The sequence below is a fragment of the Acomys russatus genome, chromosome 28 (assembly GCF_903995435.1).
Source record: "Acomys russatus chromosome 28, mAcoRus1.1, whole genome shotgun sequence".
NCBI lineage: Eukaryota > Metazoa > Chordata > Mammalia > Rodentia > Muridae > Acomys > Acomys russatus.
Genome location: NC_067164.1, coordinates 30,445,232 through 30,468,438, shown reverse-complemented (window position 1 = coordinate 30,468,438; position 23,207 = coordinate 30,445,232). Strand labels below are relative to the sequence as shown.

At 44.0% G+C, this 23,207-nt stretch overlaps 1 pseudogene; it reads right to left on the bottom strand.

Moving 5' to 3' along the window:
• Positions 1-4,594: 4,594 nt before the first annotated feature.
• LOC127210922 (60S ribosomal protein L35-like) lies at positions 4,595-4,882 on the bottom strand (annotated as a pseudogene).
• Positions 4,883-23,207: the final 18,325 nt, after the last annotated feature.

Genomic DNA, 23,207 nt, shown 5'->3' with positions numbered 1-23,207 from the left:
GGAGGTATTTTCTTTTTCTTAATATTTGTTTATTTATTATGTATAGTGTTGTATCTGAATGTACACCTGCAGGCCAGAAGAGGGCATCAGATCACATTATAGATGGTTGTGAGCCACCATGTGGCTGCTGGGAATTGAACTCAGGACTTCTGGAAAGAGCAGTCAGTGCTCTTAACCTCTGAGCCATCTCTCTAGCCCTGGAGGCATTTTCTTAATTGAGATTCTCTCCTCTCAGATGACACTAACTTGTGTCAACTTGACATAAAACTGTCTAGCTCAAAAATGAGTGGAAATTGACATTTTCCTCACTTGTTTGTATTTGGCACATTTCAGACATCCATTAACTACCCATGGGCAGTGGCTACTCTATTGGACAGACAGCCTCGATACAGAATCTTCCTGTCCCAGAGTGTCCTATTGGACAGTGCTGGAGAAAAGCAATATCAGAAGAAACACTTTCATGAGTCATTACAAAGCAAAATGACCAGTGAGGCCCGAGTATTACCTTAAATCCTGCTTCACACTCTCATTACTCTGGACAATATCTACACTTATGCTTTCTGTTAAATTATTCTATAAAACTGTGTTAATCTCTATTTGTTTCTTTCTGGCTATCACATGAATTATTGAGGCTCTGTTTGATTATTGAAACAAGCTTCACAGCCCAAGAACTGAGCAGTTATGATTCTATTCCTTTTTTTAAAGATTTATTAATTTGTGTATATAAGCACTCTATTTGGATGTATGGCTGCATGACAGAAGACAGCATCAGACAGATGAGGGCACCAGATCTCATTATAGATGGTTGCGAGCCACAACCTCTGAGCCATCTCTCCAGCCTTATTACTCTAATCTTTTGTTTGTTTGTTTGTTTTGCTTTTTTGAGACAGGGTTTCTTTGTGTATCCTTGGCTGTCCTGGACTCACTTAGTAGACCAGGCTGGCCTCGAACTCACAGCAATCCACCTGCCTCTGCCTCCAGAGTGCTGGGACTTAAAGGCATGTGCCACCACACCTGGCCTATTACTCTAACCTTTTTTTTTTTTTTTTTTAACATTTTAATTTATGTGCATTGGTGTGAGGGTGTCAGATCTTGGAGTTACAGGCAGTTGTGAGCTGCTCTGTGGGTGCTGGGAACTGAACCCAGGTCTTTTGGAAGAGCAGGCAGTGCTCTTAACCACTGAGCCATCTCTCCCAACCCCTATTACTCTCATCTTAACCCTCTAAGCTAATTAGGTTTCCTCCCAGCTCACATCCTAGAGATACTGCACTTTGTACCTTTCCTTGCTGAGCTCTTCCTCTTCAGGTTCCTCCTGGACACCTGTCCCTGGCTGAGTCCCACAAGGCTGAATCCCCTACTTCCTCTTCCAACTCCTCCCGTGGCTGGCAGGAAGTCCAGCCCTATTCTCGTCCCTGCTCAGCAATTGGCTATACGCTGCTTTATTGGCAGAAGACAATTGGGGAGCAGTGTTTACACAACATTTAGAGAGAAGATTCTCAGAACAAGGATTGCAACCAGATATGGGAGGTACAGAAATCAGCATTTGAATTACACAATAATCTTATGCCTACAGCTTTCTTCTTGAAATACATATGTTTATTAAGTAGTCAATAAATTTACCTGTGGCTATTTTGTATTTATAATTCTAAATACAATGTAGGACCAGGAGTACAGCTCAGTGGTAGAACATTTGCCTAACATGCAGAAGCCTGTGCGTTCAGTCCCCAACACCACAAACAAATGAAAAGCAGCATACAAACTACCTAGGTAAGTTTGTTGTGTGTTTAATAAATTCAAGGAGGGTGCTCAGTGCTTTCTTTTGATTACTTTATTTAATCCTTAGCAATGCTATGCTCATTATGACAAATGCAAAACAATACAAATAAAAAAATGGAGAGGCGAGCCAGGTGCTGGTGGTGGTGCACACCTTTAATCCCAGCACTTGGGAGGTAGAGGCAGGCAGATCGCTATGGCCAGCCTCATCTACAAAGGGCTACACAGAGAAACCTTGTCTTGGGAAAAAAAGAAAGAAATGGAGAAGAAACCACCCTTAATCCCAGAGATAACCAATACTTACATTTCCTGCAGGCCCAACACATACTGCTCTGCCAGGATCCCAAGATACAGCTGCCAGGAATGTCGGCTGCTCACTATTCACAATTTAATTCCTCCCTCAAGCTGCCCTCTGAAGGCAACTCACTCAAGGGAACCCAAGTCCAGTGATACCAGTCAGTTGTGGTGGCACAGAAGAAAGTTGCTGAGTTAACACAGATGAAACGGGTCAAAGTCTCTGTAATAAATGTCCTCCAGTTTACCTTCTCCCTCTCCTGAGTGTCTGGCAGGAGAGAAGCCGTCAACAGTCTTAGCCGGCTGTAAACCTTGTTAGCTATAATAGTGACCAGCCTGACAAGACATGCCACGGGTGCAATAGTGGTGTGAATGTTATGGAGGTAACCAACTGCTTCCTGATTGATCCACAGGAGGGAGGGAATTCATTCATTCATTCATTCATTCATTCATTCATTCCTGGTACTGAAAATCTGGTCAAGAGCCCATGGCCAGAGAGCTCCAAGGTCTTAGGGTTAAATGTACTTCTATAATTTTGCTAAATGAATATAGTATCAAACAGCCTTCTAAATATTTTTGTTTATTTGTTTGTTTGTTTGTTGAGATAGAGTTTCTTTGTGTGGCCCTGGCTGTCTTGGAACTTACTCTGTAGACCAGGCTGGCCTCGAACTCAGAGATGCGTCTGCCTCTGCCTCCGGAGTGCTGGGATTAAAGGTGTGTGCCACCACTGCCCGACTCTAAATACATATTTTTATGCTCATACTTTAGGTCATCCCTCATTCCCCTACAGAGAACCTGCTTCGTGCAGTGGGTAGTAGTTAATGAAGGAACTTACAACAGCTCAGAGTGAAGAGAATGGTTCATCTTTTTCACACTTCTCTCCTCCCCCAAAGGTCAATGTGCATCCTGGAAGAGAGGCAGAAAGACGGTAAGAGCCAGAGATCAGGGAGGACCATCATGGAGCAGTGTCTTCTTGGCTGCTGTGCTTACAGTGACTATGGTTGCCTGGACAAGATCAAGCCAGTCAGCAGCCTGAATAGATGGGGCAGGACTCACACAAGCCCCGCCCCTAGATGAGGAGCTATTGACAGCGGATGGCCTCTAAGAGAAGAGGGATCCGTTTTCTTTAAGGATATGAGCCCTGCAGAATTAAACAGAGAATTCTCAACAGAGGAATATCAAATGGCTGAGACACACTTAAAGAAATGCTCAGCATCTCTAGTCATCAGAGACACCATGACCATGGCTACTCTCATAAATGAAAACACTGACCTGGGGCTGGCTTACAGTTCAGAGGTTTAGTCCATCGTCATTAGGGCGGGAAACATGGCGGCACGCAAGCAAACATGGTGCTGAGGAAGGAGCTGTGAGTTCTACATCTAGTTCTGAAGGCAGCAGAAGGAGACTGTGTGGCACACTGGGCATAGCTTGAGAACAGGAGACCTCGAAGCCCGCCCCACAGTGACACACTTCCTCCAACAATGCCACACCTACTCCAACAAGGTCCCACCTGCTAATAATGCCACTCCCTACGAGCCTATGGAGGCCACTTTCTTTCAAACTACTGTATCGTCTATGGTACTTTGTCTAGTAGCCTGTATCATATATGGAAAGCTCACAGTGTGTGTGTTTATATAGACACACATGGACACCAGGCCAAGGAGAAATAGCCTTCTTCATAGGAAGCTAGGCTTCCTGTCATATGATACCTTCCTTTAGGAGGGAAGATCTCAAATGTACATCAGCGCTGCCACAGAGAAACCAGCACTAGCCAGGACCTTTGGTTCTAGTATGACTGATCCAGGCTTATCATTAAAGACCAGGGAGTTACTGCTGTGACTGAAAACGATGCCAAGAGCATATAAAAGGACCTCAGCCTGTAGAGACAGACTCTGTGGGGGAGTTTCCTGTAGAGAGCCAGTTTTATTGTTGTTGTTGTTGTTGTTGATGATGATGATGATGATGATGATGATGTTGTTGATGATGATGATGATGATGATGATGATGTTGATGATGATGATGATGATGATGTTGTTGTTGATGATGATGATGATGATGTTGTTGTTGTTGTTGATGATGATGATGATGTTGTTGTTGATGATGATGATGATGATGTTGTTGTTGTTGTTGATGATGATGATGATGATGATGTTGTTGTTGTTGTTGTTGTTGATGATGATGATGATGTTGTTGTTGATGATGATGATGATGATGTTGTTGTTGTTGTTGTTGATGATGATGATGATGATGTTGTTGATGATGATGATGATGATGTTGTTGTTGTTGATGATGATGATGATGATGTTGTTGATGATGATGATGATGATGATGATGTTGATGATGATGATGATGTTGTGATGATGATGATGATGATGCTGTGTTGATGATGATGATGATGATGTTGTTGTTGATGATGATGATGATGTTGTTGTTGTTGTTGTTGTTGATGATGATGATGATGATGTTTTGTTGTCATTGTTGTTGTTGTTGTTGCCAGGCAGTCTTGTACTTTGTTGCTGTTGCTACCTCAGGCCTTGACTGCACACTTGCCCCGTGGGTACAGCTCTTCCCGCTGTTGCTTCTTGGTCTTCAGCTTCTCCTCGTGCTGAAGAAGCTTGTGCTTCTAGCCCTTGAAGAATTTCCTGAGGTTTCATCTGGTTAATGGCAGTGCGGACACGGGAGATGGATTTGCGGATGACTCCTATCTTGGAGAGCTTGGACGTGTTGCCCGCTCCACCGTCAGATCGCCATCCAGTTGTTTCAGGAGCTCTTCCTTCCTCCTGCCCTGTGGGTCCCGAGCTTTAATCTTGGCCATGGCTGCATTGCTCACCGCTGAGGCCACCTGGTTCCAGAGGAGAGCCAGTTCTTATCCTGGTTGGAGTCTCAAATGATCCCAAACTGTCAGGAGGCTGAAAAGCAGACGTGGGGCAGCAGATCAAGCCCCACACCATGTAGGGTTAGAGTGCATGTGTCCAGAGGCTCTAAGTCCGATTTTGTTAAGGACTTGAATGCAGGCTCAGAGGCCATGAACTGGGTGTAGGAGCCATTCTTCCATGCTTCTGATGGAGCTCCCAAGGCCTCTGTGTTCAGTCCGCATCTCTGTATAGCACTGTGATGAAAAGATCTACCTTTCTTTTTTGTTGTTGTTGTTTTTTTGTTTTGTTTTGTTGAGACAGGGTTTCTCTGTGTAGCCTTGGCTATCCTGGACTCGCTTTGTAGACCAGGCTGGCCTCGAACTCACAACCATCTGCCTGCGTCTGCCTCCCGAGTGCTACGGATTAAAGGCGTGCGCCACCACGCCTGGTCCAGATCTCCCTTTCTTTACTGTAAAAACCTGCATGTTAAACACAGAGAGGTCTATAACCTGTCCATCAGGGCATCTTTGCATTTCTTAGTAACTATCACCATGGCAGCAAGGCAACTTGACAAAGATACTTTTCCAACACAGAACACACAAAAGAGAGAGATAATACACCAATCATGAGCTGTCTTATACTTTGACCTAATTGTGCAGGTCCCGTATCCTTAGCTTTTATTCTCAGACACCCCTCTTCACATCACTGAGGACAGTGCCGGGGTATATTAAGTACCCAGAACTTTCTGACTTAGTCAAATGAATGACATGGCTCAAACATCTTCCTTTCCAAGCTACAGACAGAGCAAGCAAAAACTCGCTTCTTAAACATGGTTTCCTACGTTTAGCGAGGGGCTAACCCAAGGCTGTTTCCCAATTAGGCAGGCCCATTATGGATTTCAAGCTGAGGGGCTGTTGAACAACTGATATTTCCAGGAAGTATATGACTAGAAAACCAACCTGTGAGAGGTCGGCAGGGTAGTTGGTGCACCGCCACTCATCAGCAAGGCCCGTAGGCTCCCCAGCGTGACCAGTGTTGGGCCCAAGGACAAGGAATCCCACTAAGTCATCAGAACTGGGGAAGCCTGGCCTACCCCTGCTTCTGCCTTCCACACAAGCGACACTCAGCCTGGGAAGTATCCTTCCCCATTCTCCCTCATCTTCTGCTACCCTCCTTTCCTGATGCACTCTTCCCACTCGTTTCAATTGTCTGGGACCTAACTGTCCCGCATCTTAATTATCCCCACTTCTATTTTTAACATTTTGTTATTCACATTTTTTTCTTTCTTTCTTTCTTTCTTTTTGTTTTTGATTTGTTTTGTTTGTTTGTTTGTTTGTTTGTTTTTTCGAGACAGGCTTTCTCTGGGGAGTCATGGCTGTCCTAAACTCCATTTGGAGACCAGGCTGGCCTCGAACTCACAGGGATTCGCCTGCCTCTGCCTCCCAAGTGCTGGGATTAAAGGCATGCACCACCACGTCCAGCCTTCACATTTCTTTTTTAAAGAGCTTAGGTACAGACACAAGCTCTTAAATAGCCTGCACAGGCTTATTCACTGCTTCAAAGAACCACTGGGTTGTTCTAGTCTCAACTGCTCCTCAAGGCATGCCGCAGCCCAGCTGCAGCGTCCCCTTCTAGCCAGGCTCACGGCTGAGCACAGCTGCAACGATTTGGCCTTGGAAATTCTGAGCCTCAGCTTCAGTTGCCGAAGGCCAAATTTGGCCTGTCTAGTGGGTCGGCCACCAAGATGGGGTCATCACCATATTTTCACTCTCTTTGGGACAAAATGAACCTTCCCAGCCTCTTGCGGATGAATTCAGAAATCTCCTATCTCTCAGCAAATACTCTGTGAATATTTGGGGGAATGAATGGATGAAGGAAGGAATGAAAAGCTCTTCACAGTCTGACCTCCACCAACCTTTCCGGTCCTAGTTGCTGCTGCCCTCCTTTCCAAAGGCTTTTAATTTATATCCCAGAAAAACAGCTCTTGAGTTTCCTACATATTTCTCTGTCTTTGCTGTTAATGGTATCCACTGCCTGGCATGTTCTTTCTTCATACCCCAGGCCTAGACTACGAATGTGCTAGCATATGTGGTGATTGAACAAGAATGGCCCCATAGGCTCATATATTCCAAAGCTTAGTCATCTGGGAGTGGCACTATTTAATAGGATTAGAAGGTGTGACCCTGTTAGAGGAAGTGCATCACTGTGGATGAGCTTTGAAGTCTCAGAAGCCTGAGCCACGTCCAGTGTCACTGTCTTTCTGCTGCCTATGGATCCAGATGTAAAACTCTAGGCTAACCCTCCAGCACTGTCTGCCCACATGCCACCATGTTTTCCGCTGTGATGGTGATGAATTGAACCTCTGAAACTGTAAGCCAGATCTAATTCAATGCTTTCCTTTTATAAGAGTTTCGGTGGTCATGGTTGTAAGTGTAACTTTTCTTTGCCTGATTGTCATCTCGGAGACTTACTGCCTCAGTCAGCTAACCTAGGCCTAGTCTTGGAAGCTTCTAGCCTCCATATAATCTAACCTAGGCCTAGAATGTTTTCGGCCTCTGAGACTTACTGCTGAATAAGTTCACCTTTTCTAGCTCTTTCTGAACTCTAGCTGGCTGGTTTATATCAGCTGTCCTGCCACAAATCCCTCTCCAAGCTGACCGATTCAAGCTGGCTTCTCTCAGATTCTCACTGAATTGCTCTGTTTGGCCTCAAACTAACTTTAACAATTTGTCCAAATCTTCTGACTCCTTCTCATTCTCTGGCTCATTCCATCTTCACCTGCATCTAGATTGTTCTCTCTACAACCTTCCTCTGTAAAACTCTCCCAGTAAAACTAGCTCCAAGTTCCATGAACTGAACTTTCACAAACTCAGCTCTACTGATATCTCTCAACTCACTGACTCAACTGAACTGCCTGAAAAGCACTGACTGCAAGTCAGAGATCTGCATGCCTCTATCTGGGAGTAAAGGCAGGTACCACCATTCCTGTACCTAAGCTTTTCTTTACCTGAAAATTGTTCTATACCAGGCTGGTCTTGAACTCAGAGATCTGCTTGCCTCTGTCTCTTGGGATTAAAGGTATGTCTGTACTCAGCTGGATCACATAGACCTAGAAGGGTTTTTGATGTGATCTCTTGCTAGAGCAGCCATGTTCTGAATTAAAATTCCTCTACACGTAGTGTCTCCTCACAGCAATAGAATACTGACTGAGATGGCGTGTTTTAAGCCTCATCTCCAATGTGGCCTCCTTGGGAACATGTTTCTGAGTGAGTAACGCCCCCTTCTTTGGGTAAAATGCCAAAATCTGGTCATGATTCAGCCACTGCCCTACAGTACGGTTATTACATATATACACATGTTACTTTAGAGTACAGAGGTCTTGTGGTTAACTTCCTCCCCTCACTACACTGTGAGCTTCTTGAACTAGGCAACAGGTCTGGGCTCTCAAGTGCCTAACACTTGTCACTCCATAATCAGCTGTTGGAGTGCTCATAACAGTCTACTGTGCCACCTCAGTATGATGAACCCAGCAAATACATTCATCCTCCCATTTTTTGTTAAAGCCCTACGTGCTGTTTTCATATGTAGATGTTATTTAAGCCCCAGGGTTGGATTGGAAATAAGCCTTTGTCAACATTTTCTTTCCAATTAATTCTGCAGAGGATTGGAGCGCCCCACCCATCAGGCTGCTGCTCCCTCTGTGCTGGAATGATCTCAGATTTGCTCCTCTTAGTAGCATCATTAGCTCCATTAAAATTCGTACCTTTGGGGGCTGGAGAGATGGCTCAGAGGTTAAGAGCACTGACCGCTCTTCCAGAGGTCCTGAAGTTCAATTCCCAGCAACCACATGGTGGCTCACAACCATCTATAATGAGATCTGGTGCCCTCTTCTGGCCTCTAAGGGTACAAGCAGGCAGAGCAATGTATACATAATAAATAAATAAATAAATAAATCTCTAAAAAAAAAAATTCGTACCTTTGCACCTGGGAGAAAAAGCTCAGTATTTCTTCTTAAGTATGGATGACTCATTAAATTCAGAATTCCTCCAACTGTTCGGCTTTATGAAACGATGGGCGTGTCCATCCATTCGCTTATTTACGTGTGAAACAGAGGGTCTGCACATACTCTCAGGGATGTGTTCCCTGCACATCTCCTTCGGGAACTCCTTCCTCCTGACGCTGATCAAACCAAGAATCTCTTCTAGTTTTTGTACCCCTCAGTTAGATACCACCACCTGGGCCACACACATAAAAAAGGACAAAACACAAAATATCCTAGAACTCAGGGCCTAGCCTGGGTTACTGAAAAGCAGGAAAATCGCTGTTTATTTCTTAAAATGCCTAGCATTCCTTAATGGTTTTTGTTTGGTTTGGTTTTGACACACAGTCTCTCGAGTCTTCCAGGCTGGTCTTATTGTGTAGGTGAGGATGACTTTGAACCTCTGAAGCTCTGATTCTCCTGGCCTCTGCCTCCTGAGTGCTGAGAGCACAGGTCACCTCGATGAGTCTGTGCAGTACTCAGGATGAAAGTCAGGTCTTCTTGCATGCTGGGAAAGCTCTCTACCACATGAGCCACACTCCCAGCCCTGCAATGGTTAATCTTGACTGTCAAGCAGTGAACTTTATTTGTGGATTTGACATAGCTAGAGAAAGGGAACTTCAGCTGAAGAGTTGCTTGCATTAAACGGCCTGTGGGTGTGTCTGTGGGACATTTCCCTGATTGACGATGGATGTGGAAGGACCAGTCCCACGGTGGGCAGTGCTAGCCCTAGGCACATGGGCCTGAGCTGTATAAGAAAGCAGGCTAGCCAGGCGTGGTGGCACATGCCTTTAATCCCAGCACTTGGGAGGCAGAGACAGGCAGATCGCTGTGAGTTCGAGGCCAGCCTGGTCTACAAAGCAAGTCCAGGACAGCCAAGGCTACACAGAGAGACCCTGTCCCTCCAAAAACAAAAACAAAAACAAACAAAACACACACACACACACACTATCAAAACACTTCATTGTTTAAAAGAGAAATTATTCTCAGTCTCCTTTAAAAATCACTGTTTTATACCATCTTTCTCCTGCTGTTCACACGGAACTACCTGAAGTCATTTTGACAGCTGGACTCAGTGCTGAGACTTGGCATCCATCGAAGGCTCGTGTTGTTGTGTGTAGCAACCCCATCCATGGTGTCTGCCAAGTTGTGTCATATAGTTACAAAACTGTCCTCATCTTCCAGATCTTCCCAGTGAGTGTGGGCCCTTCCAGAAGTGCTCCTCCTACCCTGTGATGACCTTATGTGCTCTCAGATAAAACCAGAGCCTCATTAAAATGACGTCTTCTGATTTCTTTCCTTTCCCGTGGCCTGGGTTTATAGAAGCGTTTGGAGGATGTGGAGATTAAAGGGAGCCATGGACATCTAGGACATAACAAGTGCCCAGATTAACATGTCTGTGTTTGGTTTGAAACCAGAGTTTCTCTCATATGAACTAGCCATGTTCTCTCAGGAAAATCAGCGTGACTCCGTAACTCCCTCTGACTACTGTAACACAGGTTGTTCTTGATCTTAAAAGCCAGAACTCATTCACAACCAAGGCATAAAACCCTCATACACATCATCCAAACGAGGATGCTTCTGAGGCTGACAAGGTGTAAGCCAGACTCATGCAGGCCAGCCATCGCACTGGATTCCAGTTTCACACATGGATCTCCCGCTCTGCTGCTCATAAAGACTCTCAAACGAGGGGCTTCTGGATTCCCATGGAAAAGCCGGAGGGATTTGTTTTTATTCTGTTTGCTTAATACAAGTTCTCATATAGCCCAGAGAGGCCTCAAATTCATTAAATAATCAAGGATGCTCTTGACCTTCTGGTCCACTAACTCCTGCGTGCTGGGACTGCTGGTGTACACCACCATACCCGGTTTTGTGTGGTGTTGGGGATTGAGCCCAGGCCTAGGTGTGCACCATACCAACTGAGCTACAACACTCAGCTATTACCCCTTATGTTATGATCATATGATCCAGCAATGCCACTTCTGGCTACGTGCCCGAAAGAATTGAAAACAAGACTTAAAAAAAAAAAAAAAAGTTCGACAAAATTTTTGTACATGTACATGTAGCAGTATTCATAGTAGTCTACAGGGAGAAACAACTCAAGCGTCTTTCAAAGAACAAACAGAAGAATGTATACATATAAATATATATATATATGCCATGTACACACTGTGGAATATTATCTATCCTATTAGAAAAGTGAATGCTGCTAGATGCTGCCATCTAGATTTTAGAACATTATGCTAAATAAACTAGTGTCAAAAAGACAAAGACTGCATGGACATATATAAGTACATTCATAACTGGTCTTGTTTCTAACTCAAAATACCTGACAATAAACACTTAGGAAGGCTTCACTTCAGCTTACAGTCTGAGAGAATAGTTTGTCAAGGCAAAAAAGGCATGAAGGAAAAGCATTGGCTGCTTGTCCTATCACACCTACAGTCAGGAGTCAGAGAGCAATAGGCGCTTACCTCACAGTCTCCTTCCTGCTAGCACTGGGAGCCCCACCCAGGGAACGGTGGGCGGATCCTAGGCTAACCCAATCAAGATATTTCCTCTTGCGCATGCCCACTTTGGGCCATTCTAGATCTCATCAAAGTAACAACTAAGATCAAACATCAAAACTCCACTCCTTGACAATCAAATACATCTCTTTAAATGGTAACCTCCCACCCCTTACTCCAAAGTCCTCAGAGGTTCATCTCATAAAGTGAATGGTAATCCAATTTCCAAATTCTCAAGGTCTTTTTTTTTTTTTAACTTACTAATTAAATTTATTTATTTATTCACTTTATATTCCAATCATAGCCCCCCTCCTCTCCTCCAGGTCCTATATTCCCACCTTCTCCCTCTTTCCCCCTCCCCTTCTCAGAAAAGGGGAGCCCCCACCCCATATTAACCTACCCAAGCATATCCTGTTGCGTCAGGTCTAAACATACCCTCTTGGCAAGGCAGCCAATCTAGGGGCAAATGGTCTAAAAGTAGGCAATTGCGTCCATGTCAGAGACAGCCCCAAAATCTCATGGTCTTTAAGAGTAAGATATCCACAATAGTCAAAGTTGACTATGGCTGCCATGTCAGTGGCATTAGTTGCTGTTCAATCATGCAAAATGAAAAGTTGCAGAAGACATGTGCACAGAGTAACAATAGAAAACCCCTTAAGCATTTGCTAAGGGTGGATGAACATGTTTTGTCGTATATGCTTGAGGCGTAGACACTGTATGATAAGAAGCAGATACAATAAAATGGATTCCGTAATGAATCAAACTAACCTGCCTAAGAGGATGAGTTTTTTACAATTTAAAAATTGTTCCATTGTTAGACCGTAATTTTGCCTTCATTTCTTTTTCTTCCAAATCCACCTGTGCCCTCTGCTGGCTATTGTTGCTAATGAAAGCAAAATGCCATACTGTAACTGTAACAGGCTCTCAGAAGGTAGTAGGCCCCCAAACCTTAACACAACTGTCTCCATGATGGTTGTACCATTCAGGCTGTAAAACTCAGCACGTAGACAACACCACCTGCCAGAAGGAAAACAAAGACCTAATCCATCAAAGTCCATGGTTCTGGGAAAGACTCCAAATGTCCTACCCTTGCTTTTTGGCTTCTGAAGTTCCTCTCTGGCTAACTGTGCTAACTGAAGCGTGTCCGCCCAGGATATGGTTTTTGTGCTTAAAAACTCACCCTGAGAAAGGCTCAGGGCGACTCTGGGGTCTGGAACACCCTATGTAGTGGCTGGCTGGCTGGCTAATAAAGACATTCTATTGGCTTAAACCCATGTTGAGCAGCGTTCTCTCTGGGTACCCCATAACAGTAAGCGCAACCTTCCCAAGGATGCTTACGGGTCATCACTAACAGAAGATAGGCAGGTTCCCTGGAGAAACGTAAGTAATGGTAGATATTGCAGATAGACCATCAAAACCTGTGTATGTAGCACGTAAATGCTACTGTTGTTGTTTTTGTTATTTCCAGGGACCATGGGTATGCTAGGATAAGTGCTTAACCATTGAGCTATGTCCCCAGCCATTGACATATGTTTGATAGCAGTCCTATGTCACTTCGTTTACACCTTGTCTCCTCCCCCACTGCAAATAATGACCACACCTGCAGTTGCGGCCACCACCAAGATGAATCCGTCCCGAGGGAGGGACCACACTATACAACACGACCTCATGTCCTTTAAGAGCCTTTTCCAGAATCTTGGACAGCCATTTATCAAACCATGCTTTCTCTTCTCTTAGTCACCATTGTCCCACTGACTTTTCCAGAATCCAACACAACTTCCTATTAGAAAGCAATGAGAAAGGAAAAGGAGATTAGAGGTGGGAAAGAGAGAGGAAAGAAAACCCTTCAATACAGGTGTCTTAGTCTGGGTTTCTATTGCTGACCAAAAAGCAAGCTGGGGAGGAAAGGATTTATTCAGCTCACACTTCCACATCTCTGTTCATCACTGGAGGAGGTCAGGACAGGAACTCATGAGGGACAGAAACCTGGAGGCAGGAGCTGACGCAGAGGCCACGGAGGGGTGCTGCTCACTGGTTTGTTCCTTGTGGCTTGCTCAGCCAGATTTCTTAAAGAACCCAGGACCAGCCCAGGGATGGCCCCACCCACAATGGCCTAGGCCTGCGCCATCAATCACTAATTAAGAAAATACCTTACAGCTGGAATTTACTGAGGCACCTTCTCGATTGTGGTTCTCTCCTCAGATACTTCTAGTTTTTACGTCAAGCTGACATAAGACTAGCCAGCACAATGAGGTTTCCTCATACCAGGAAATTCTCCGACCTACAGCCAATAAACATCCAAAGATGCTTGTTGCCAGCTTTGTAACACCAGTGTGTTCTGGGAGCTGGAAGAAGGAGGGCAGACAGAAGGAGCAAGCTTAGCCTGCCTGGTGGACACTTGGCTTCCTGATGTGGTCAGCTATCATTTGTAATGTGGTTCCTAGGGCCCCTCCCTAGGGACAGGGATCAGACAGACTCTGGTATCTAGACAAATATTTTAAAAATCAAGGGACTATAAAAGGCCATGTAGGATGCTTGGCTTTTCAAACCCATTCAAAACAATAATTTATTTTAGCAGCACAGGGAGAAAGCTGGAGGAGCATGTGGCCTGGTGGAGCCCTTGGTTAGTGTGGCCTGGTGGTGGCTGTAAAAGGAACTTCTAATATTCTCCCTCACTGCCTCCTTCTGCTAACTAGGCCTAGTCCTGGAAGTTTCTAGACTCCATACAATCTTACTTAGGCCTAGAATGTTTTCAACCTCTGAGGTTTACTGCTTAATAAGCTCACCCTTACTTGTTCTTTCTGAGCTCTGGGCTGTTCTGGCTCAAACTCTTCTCTTGGCTGATTTATTTAATCTGGCTTCTGTCTCAGGCCAGAATTGCTCTGCTTGGCCTCAAACTAAATCTGGAGAGATGGCTCAGAGATTAAGAGCACAATCTGCTCTTCCAAAGGTCCTGAGTTCAATTCCCAGCAACCACATAGTGGCTTACCACCGCCTGTAATGAGATCTGGTGCCTTCTTGCGGTGGGCAGGCACACATGTGGACGAAATGCTGTATAAATAATAAATCTTTTTTTAAAATCAGCATCTGTTGTAATCTTCTGGCTTCTTCTCATCTTCTGGCCTGTTCCATCTTCACCTAAGTTATCTCTCTGCAACCCATCTCTCTATTAGTGTTCTGGTAAAACTGCCTCTTAAGTAGCTTTCTTCTTCTTGTGAGAGTTGGGAATATACTATTCTGTTAAATCTCCTCAGAGTCATCACCTTTTCTGCCACTCAATTAGACATCACTTTCAAACATGGGTGCTTCCTTCTATAAACTAATTTTACCTTTGTTTGGGATTAAAGGTATGTACCACCATGCCTGGACCTAAGCTTTTCTTTACCTGGAACTTGCCCTAACCCAGGTTGGCCTTGAACTCAAACCTGTTTGCCTCTGTCACCTGGATTAAAGGCATTGCTGGAGTCTGTATCCGGAGAGTTCAGTAACCTGGGACAAAGATGTGGAGTTGGTGAAAAGGAAAACTCTGACCACTTGTTCCAGTTTGAACAAGTAGCCCCAATAGCTCGAGCCGTCTTTACTTATACAGAATTTTGAAGCATTACACATATACAATATCAGGTTAACCTTTAATTATTATCCAAAATTCTCAGTATTAAGTTTCTCTTGTTCCCTCTTAATTTGTGATTAACCTTTGTCCATATCTAAGCAGTATAGTATTACAATCCAAATGATTATGTCATAACTAAATGCACCTAAGTACTGCAAGCCAAATGATTATATCTAGCCAGGCACAACTAGTTTGGTTTGTGCACAGGCTAGAAGCAAACAGGCAGTTTCAAAGTAAAAGCAATTAAAATCCAAGAATAAGCCTCTAACAGCAAAATAACTTTTACATCTTATTGTAATCTGAATCAATGTATTCATAATATGTATTGTTATCTCATAAGCCAATTTTATGTAATTATACAATATGTTCCTACTCTATTACAACTTTCTCATTAAGCAGAAATATTCGTCATTTGTAATTATCCAATGCTATTTTCTTCCTTGTCCTAGGTGGGAATGAATCTATCCAATTTCTTTTAAGATTATGACAAATTTGACTTTCTAGCTTGTCCTAAAGTTAAGTTAACCTGACCTAAGAATAACCTCTCACTATGGACCTTCAGGGCCTCAGCTCAGTAGGCCCTCTCCCTTCAGGCCCTAGCTTCTCTTGGTGTTGACCTTTCTCTCACTCTAATGCATTTGTATGCTTAGGTCCTCAGAAGTAGTAGTTGACCTTTCTAAGCCCCTCTTCTTCCTCAAATATTTTATCTCTATTAAAGACCATCTACTAAAGAATATTTATTATAAAGGTCTTGGCCAATCATGTCTTTACTTAACCTTTAATAAACAAGCAAGGGTCATAAGCAGGAATCATGACTCCATCTCTCAAGGGTTGACATAAGTCATTCTGGGCATCGTTCCCACTAGATCTCGCCAAGTGGAAGAAGAACTCCAAGGGCCTTGCCTCAAGGAGATCACCCACAGAAGACTCGTGTATTTTCCTCAAAAGTCATTCTGGATATCTGTCCCACTGGATCTTGCCAAGTGAGAGAAAAGCTCCAAGGGCCTTGTCGCAAGGAGATAGATCACTCACAGAAGACTCAAGTTTTCTCAAGAGATGTAACATGGCTCCCACCAAGGCATGTTTGTTATTCCAGCTGGATCCCACAGACCTGGAGGGTCTTTGGGTGTGAACTCTTGCCAGAGCAGCCATGTTCTGAGTTAACATTCCTCTACAAGCATTGAACTGTTTAATTTGGAACTACTATAACATTGCCAGAGGTGTACTTCTGGTGAACAATACGTTGTTCGTGACTTCCAGGCTTAAATCCACACTCTGTTATGTCTTTCAATTCTGTGAATTGGCTAGGTAGTCTACAGGTCATAGCAAATACAGCGGCAGGTGCGGCGTTCTTGTTGGTCTCTCTTTCTTCCATCATCATTCATGGTGACTCAGCCTCTCAGAGGACCCAAGTTCAATTCTCAGCACCCACATTGTTGCTCACAACCACCTGTAACTCCAGCTTTGGGGGAGAATCTAGCATCACCTTCTGTCCTCTGCAAGGACTGCATTCACATGCACAAACACAAACAGACAGGCACATCAGAAAACACAAAACAAACAAACAAAAACTAGGTTCTGAAGTCATGAATTTCACTTCTCCACATAATCTTCGTTAGAATATCACAAGTCCATCCCCCCAAAAAGGGGGGACTGCATAGACTCCAATTCTTTCTCTTCTTTTTCCTCTTCCTCTTCTTTCTTCTTTTCTTCTTTCTTCTCCTCCTCCTCCTCCTCCTCCTTCGTCTTCTGTGTTTGTGTATGTGTGTACCAGGTATATTGTGTAGTGTATGCATAAGTATATACAGGCATACTCACCAATGAGCATGAATGGAGATCAAAGGCGGGCGTCAGACATTCCGCTCTATCACCGTTGGCTTGATTCTCTTGAGGGTCTCTCACTAACCTAGAGATAGACTGGCAGCCAGGAAGTCCCAGCAATCCCCCTGTCTCCATCTGCCATGGTCCCAGGGTTATAGACAGATGCATAACCATGCCTGGCTTCTTACATGGGTGTTGGAGACTTGAACTCGTGTCCTTATACTTGTGTAGCAAACCCTCTTAACCTGCTGAGCCAGCTCCCCAGCCCCAGGCTCCAACTCTTGATGTGAGGGGCAGCAAGTGACTGTAGTGACAGATGGCATTGTTTTGGTCATTGTTGGAGAACATACATTACACTGACCTTAATAACAAATTACAATGAAATGTTAGGCCCTTAAATAATTCTGTCTACTTAAAGCTTTCTTATGTCATTCATTCAACACAGGGAAGGCACTGTGAGCCAGGCCTTATTGTAGGCACTGGGAGTACATAATATAGTGAAGGAGAGCCAGACTCCCACAGAGTTTAAATTCTTACATTGCAAAGAACAGACAAAGAGATAAAATATGTTAAAATGCATGGGTAGCCATGGGTAGGAGGCCACTTTGGAGCGAGCAAGGGCCTCTTTGAAGTGGTTCTGAACTTCTAGGGACAAGTTCGCTGATGCAAACGTCCAGGTTTGGAAAGAGCTTGGGGTGTTTATCTGAAGGACCAGAAAAGGGAGGAGCAGTAAGGGAGAAGGACAGTTACAGAGGCAGTCAGCAAGCCAGGTTTCCAAAAGCCATGAAGGCCAAAGGGACTTTGGATTTAATCTGGAGCAACACAAAGTTGCGTAAAAGTCATAAGTCAGAAATGTTACTGATTTCACGTTGGTATGTTGACTCTGCTCTGACTTCAGAGAGTAAATTCTAGGGCTTATGAAAGCATGCTGGTACAAATGAAGGTGGCGGTTACAACTGTGAAATGTCAACAGGTCAGGGAGGGACTGTTGTAACTGCTGTTGATGGGGTAACATTTGGCTCTTCTGAAAAGTGGGGTGAATAGAAGAGGTGGGAGATGCTGATAGAAGAAAAGATTTTTACTTTTGGATTGCTAAGTGAGCTTTATGGCTTGAGTCATGGTTGAGCCAAATCTGTGGGAGAATAAGCTATGCTACAACAACGTGCTGTATAACCTGGAAAATTAGGATCCTAAGCAAGTTAGCATTTCCATTATGATAATAGCCTCCCCCCCCCCTTTTTTTTTTAGGGTTTTCTACTTCTCAGGATGATATGGAATTGAAGCTCTCAACAATTTTGGACCCAAAAAATAGCAAGGCAATCTGTTTCCTTTTAGTATATACTAACCATAGAAATAGATACTTGTATGAACATTCATAATTATAGAAACTCTTTAAAGGCTCTCTTATTATTTTATAATTGGTTATATGGAGGCTCTCAAAAAGTTTAGCTTACCAAGATCTTTTGCCAAGTTAGTAGGTAGGCAAGGTTCTAAGCAAAGCAGCTGATTGTACCACACAGCTGACTTATGCTACCTTTTCCCACAGGAAAAGCTGCAGATCCAATACACACACAGAAACACGGAGAACCACAGACAGACAGCTCCTTCCAATCGTCAATCCACGTTCATCTCACAAGCGCAGAGCTCAGACTTCAAGGAAACATAGCAAAGAGAAGCCAGGCAGTGATGTCCTGTTTCTAGTTTCTTTTCCATATTTATCTCAGAACCTGTCTGCTCTGGAAATACACTAAATACAAAACAAATGGTTTGGGATTTAGGGAAAGAAAATAAAACATGACCAGTTCTAGCTCAGTGGCAGCCAGCAGGCTTTCAATACTGTCACCAACTGTACTCTGCATGTTTGTGGATATAGTCACAAGGATTTCTATGCTCAAAGTACCATTTCCATGCATTGAGATATGCAAAATATGTTGGCAACTATAGGCACTTTAGGTTTTTTTGTAGTGTAGTTAGACTTCAGTAAAGGCAAGAAACACTGTAACTATATCCTCTAACACAGTCAGTCAATTCGGAACTTTAAATGCTGGTTGCTTTTTCAATTAGCCGTTCAAATCAAAGGCCAGAGGTGAGTCCTTTATATGATTTCCTATTGTCTGGATCTTAAATCTCCCACAAAGGTCCATGTGTTTAAAGATTTGATCCCAACAGCTAATCATGGAGTGCTCAGCCGCAAACAGGAAATCTATATCACATGCCCATCTCCAAGGCTCAGTAACCATCTTGGAAGAGGGGGTCAGATTGCAGGTCAGAGATCAGGGAGGACTGGAGCACAGGACAGGACTCCTGACCTCATAACCTCTGGGCAGCTGTTGTTTACTGCAGGCGACCTGCACAAAGATCAAACCAGTCACCCTTCCAGCATGGAAGAGGGCGGGGCTCCTAAGCCCCACCCCTCTCTGAGAAGCTATTGACAGTTTACTGGGGCTAGTGGAGGGAGACTCAGTTTTCTTTAAAGGTGTGGGATGGCACCACAGCTATGAGTCCATGAGCGGCACAAATTGTACTCAGTGGGTTGTAAACACACACACACACACACACACACACACACACACACACACACACACAAAACATTTGAGTTGTAATCTGAATAGATTAATTTTAAAAATTTAATTTAATTTAATTTAAAACATACACACACAGAGAGAAAACACATAGCTGTGGAAGTAGAGTGCATCTGGAAGGACTGGAGGGGATACAATCTAAGCACATTGTGTGTATGTATTACAGGACTTTTCCTCTCCCCCCAGGTCTCAGTTGCAAATAGGGGTGGAACTTGGTGTCCCCTTCCGTTTACCCATGCTGCGATTTTGTCTGGCTTAAGTTTGTGTGTTATCTTGTGCACGCTGTCACCATCTGTGTGTCCTGTTGAGTCTGGAAGATATTGTTTCCTTGGAGTCACCCACCACCTTTGGCTCTTACAACCTTTCTGCTTCCTATTCTGCACAGCCCCCCGCCCCCCTGAGCCTTGAGGGGAGGGGTTTGACAAAGACACGCCTTGGCTGAGCGCTCCAAGGTTTCTCACTGTCTGCACAGTGTCCAGTTGTGGGTCTCTGCATTCATTACCATCTACGGTAAGAAGCTTCTCTGACGAGCACTTGCTGGTCTAGGGGGTAGATGCCACTAGAAATGTGTCAGTAGAAAGGATCTTATTGCTATGTTCCTTTAGCAGAATAACAGTAGTAGGTCTTCACCTATAACCTATGACCATAGGGGTCACGGATGGGTGTCATGGCTTGAGTGGACCTTAATATAAATACAATCAAAAAGTAGTTGAGCCGGGCATGGTGGCGCACACCTTTAATCCCAGCACTCGGGAGGCAGAGACAGGCGGATCGCTGTGAGTTCGAGGCCAGCCTGGTCTACAAAGTGAGTCCAGGATGGCCAAGGCTACACAGAGAAACCCTGTCTCAGAAAAAAAAAAAACAAAAACAAAAAAGAAAAAAAAAGTAGATGGTTGCTCCTATGACATTAGTGCAACTATTGCATTAGTGTATGTTTATAATTGTGATATCTTCTTGGTGGGTTTTTTTTTTTTTCCTTTTAGTGACCATGTAGTGCCCTTCTCTCTTTTGATTAGTTTTAGTCTTAAGTCTGTTTTGTTATATATTAAAATAATTATTCCTGATTACTTCTTGGTCCCATTTGCTTGCAATACCCTTTCCATCTTTTCACCCTAAGATAGTTCCCGTCCTTGGTGATGAAATATGTCCCATGGAGATGACAGGAAGATGGATCCCGTTTTCTAATTTGTTAGTCTGTCTTTTTACTGGGATGCGGGGGGGGGGCGGGGCAGGGGGTTGAGACCATTAATATTATTATTAATTTCTGCTATTTTGTGTGGTGGTGGGTTTTTTCCCCCTCATTGATGAACTTATCTGAGATTATTTATTCCTTATATCCTCTTGGGTGTTTTGTTTTTGGGTTTTTTTTTTTTTTTTTTTGGTTTTTCGAGACAGGGTTTCTCTGTGTAGCCTTGGCCATCCTGGACTCACTTTGTAGACCAGGCTGGCCTTGAACTCACATTGATCTGCCTGCCTCTGCCTCCCGAGTGCTGGGATTAAAGGCGTGTGCCACCACGCCCGGCTCTTTCTCGGGTGTTTTTAACTCAAGTTTTCTTTCTAGTGCAGTGGTTCTCAACCTGTCAGTCGTGACCCTTTGGGATTGAATATCAGACATTTACATTATGATTCATAACAGTAGCAAAATTACAGTTATGAAGCAGCAATGAAATAATGTGTTGGCTTGGGGGGGGGTCACCACAACATGTGGAACTGTATGAAAGGGTCGCAGCATTAGGAAGGTTGAGAACCACTGGTCTACTGCCTTCTGTAGAGCTAGATTGGCGGACAAAAATTACTTAAATTTATATTGTGAACTTTTTTTCTGTTTCAGTTGTATTGATAGTTTTGTTGGCTATGGTAGTCTGGCCAGGCATGTGAACTTCTTGAGTTGGTAGAACATCTATCTGGACCCTTCTGGATTTCTGAGTCACCACTGAAAAGTGCTCTTCTAAAGCCAAGTGGTGGTGGCACACACCTTTAATCATAGCACTCCGGAGGCAGAGGCAGGCAGATCGCTGTGAATTCGAGGCCAGTCTGGTCTACAAAGTGAGCCCAGGACAGCCAAAGCTACACAAAGAAACCCTGTCTTGAAAAATCAAAAAAAGTCTTTTTATCTGACTTGGTGGGTTTTTTGTTTTGTTTGTTTTTTGTTTGTTTCAAGATAGGGTTTCTCTCACAGCGATCTGCCTGCCTCTGCCTCCCCGGGGCTGGGATTAAAGGTGTGCGCCACCACACCCAGTTTATTATTCTTTCTTTGTTCTAAATATTTTGTGTTTTGATTATTATGTACCAGAGTTTCTTTTTCTTATCCAGCTGTTTATGTGCCTCTTGTACCTGTAAAGGTGTCTCTTTCTTTAGCTTGGGGGACTCTTCTGATTTGTTGTTGCTGTTGTTGTTGCAAAACATTTTCTGTCCCTTTGACCTGCATTTCTTCTCCTTCCGCTATACCTATTTGGCCTCTTCATAGTGTCCCAGAATTACTGAATTTTTTTAAAACATGTATTTATTTATTTATTATATATGCAGTGCTCTGCCTGCATGTACACCTGCACACCAGAAGAAGGCACCAGATCTCATTATAGATGGTTGTGAGCCACCATGTGGTTCCTGGGAATTGAACTCAGGACCTCTGGAAGAGCAGTCAGTGCTCTTAACCATTCCAGCCCCTTCCTGAATGTTTTGTGCCTGTTTTTGTGTTTTGTTTTGTTAATTTAACTTTTTCTTTAACTGATATCCATTTCTCCTACTTTTGTCTTCAAGACCGGAAATTCTCTCTTTCACTGCTTCCAATCTGTCCACAAGGCTTACCTCCGAGCTTTCTGTCTGACTTCCTGAGTTCTTCATTTCCCAGTTCCACAGAGGGAAGTAGAGGTAAAGCCAGCTGTGCCCTGGATCCAGCCACACATGGTGTCAAGTCCAAAGGCACCAGCAATGGGCTGGGGAAACAAAACTGAGGAGGGGAGGGGGCACTAGTAACATACCTGAGTCTTAGGTGAGCGTATGAGTGTGGCAGCTCTCTGAGGTCCCTGGTTGGGCAGTTGGAAGGGTCAAAGGGGACTCACAGAGGAACGGAAGTTGGCTAGGACAGCTGGGCAGGCAAGAAAGAGCCATGGAACTCTGAGCCCACACCATGAGGCTGAGTGCGAGCGGGCGCGATGGTTGGTGGTGCCCTGGGACGCAGGAATCTATATGACTTTCACACCCAACTTCCTTCTGCAATGACCTGAAAAGCAATCTTCTTATGTACTTAAGAGCAATGGGCAGTTCACGGTGTCTACTGCATCTGGTAACTGACAGAGACAGGTGATTTAGTGATTGTTTTATGTAGAGAACACTAATGAGACCATCTAGTCTCATCCTTCCACACAAAGAGGATCAGAAAGACACAGACAAGCCCTAGAAAGAGGACCTGCTGTCTTGAAATCAAATAGCTTGGTATGAGAGTCAGAATGAGAAATGAGGGTCTTGAGTGAAGATTTCATGTCTTACTCTTCTTCTTCTTCTTCTTCTTCTTCTTCTTCTTCTTCTTCTTCTTCTTCTTTTGCAAAAGTACAATACCTAAGCCTTTTTAAAAAAAAGATTTATTATATATACAGTGTTCTGTGTGCATGTAACGCCTGCATACCAGAAGAGAAAACCAGATTGTGTCATAGATGGTTGTGAACCACCATGTGGTTCCTGGGACTTGAACTCATGACCTTTGGAAGAGCAGCCACTGCTCTTTAC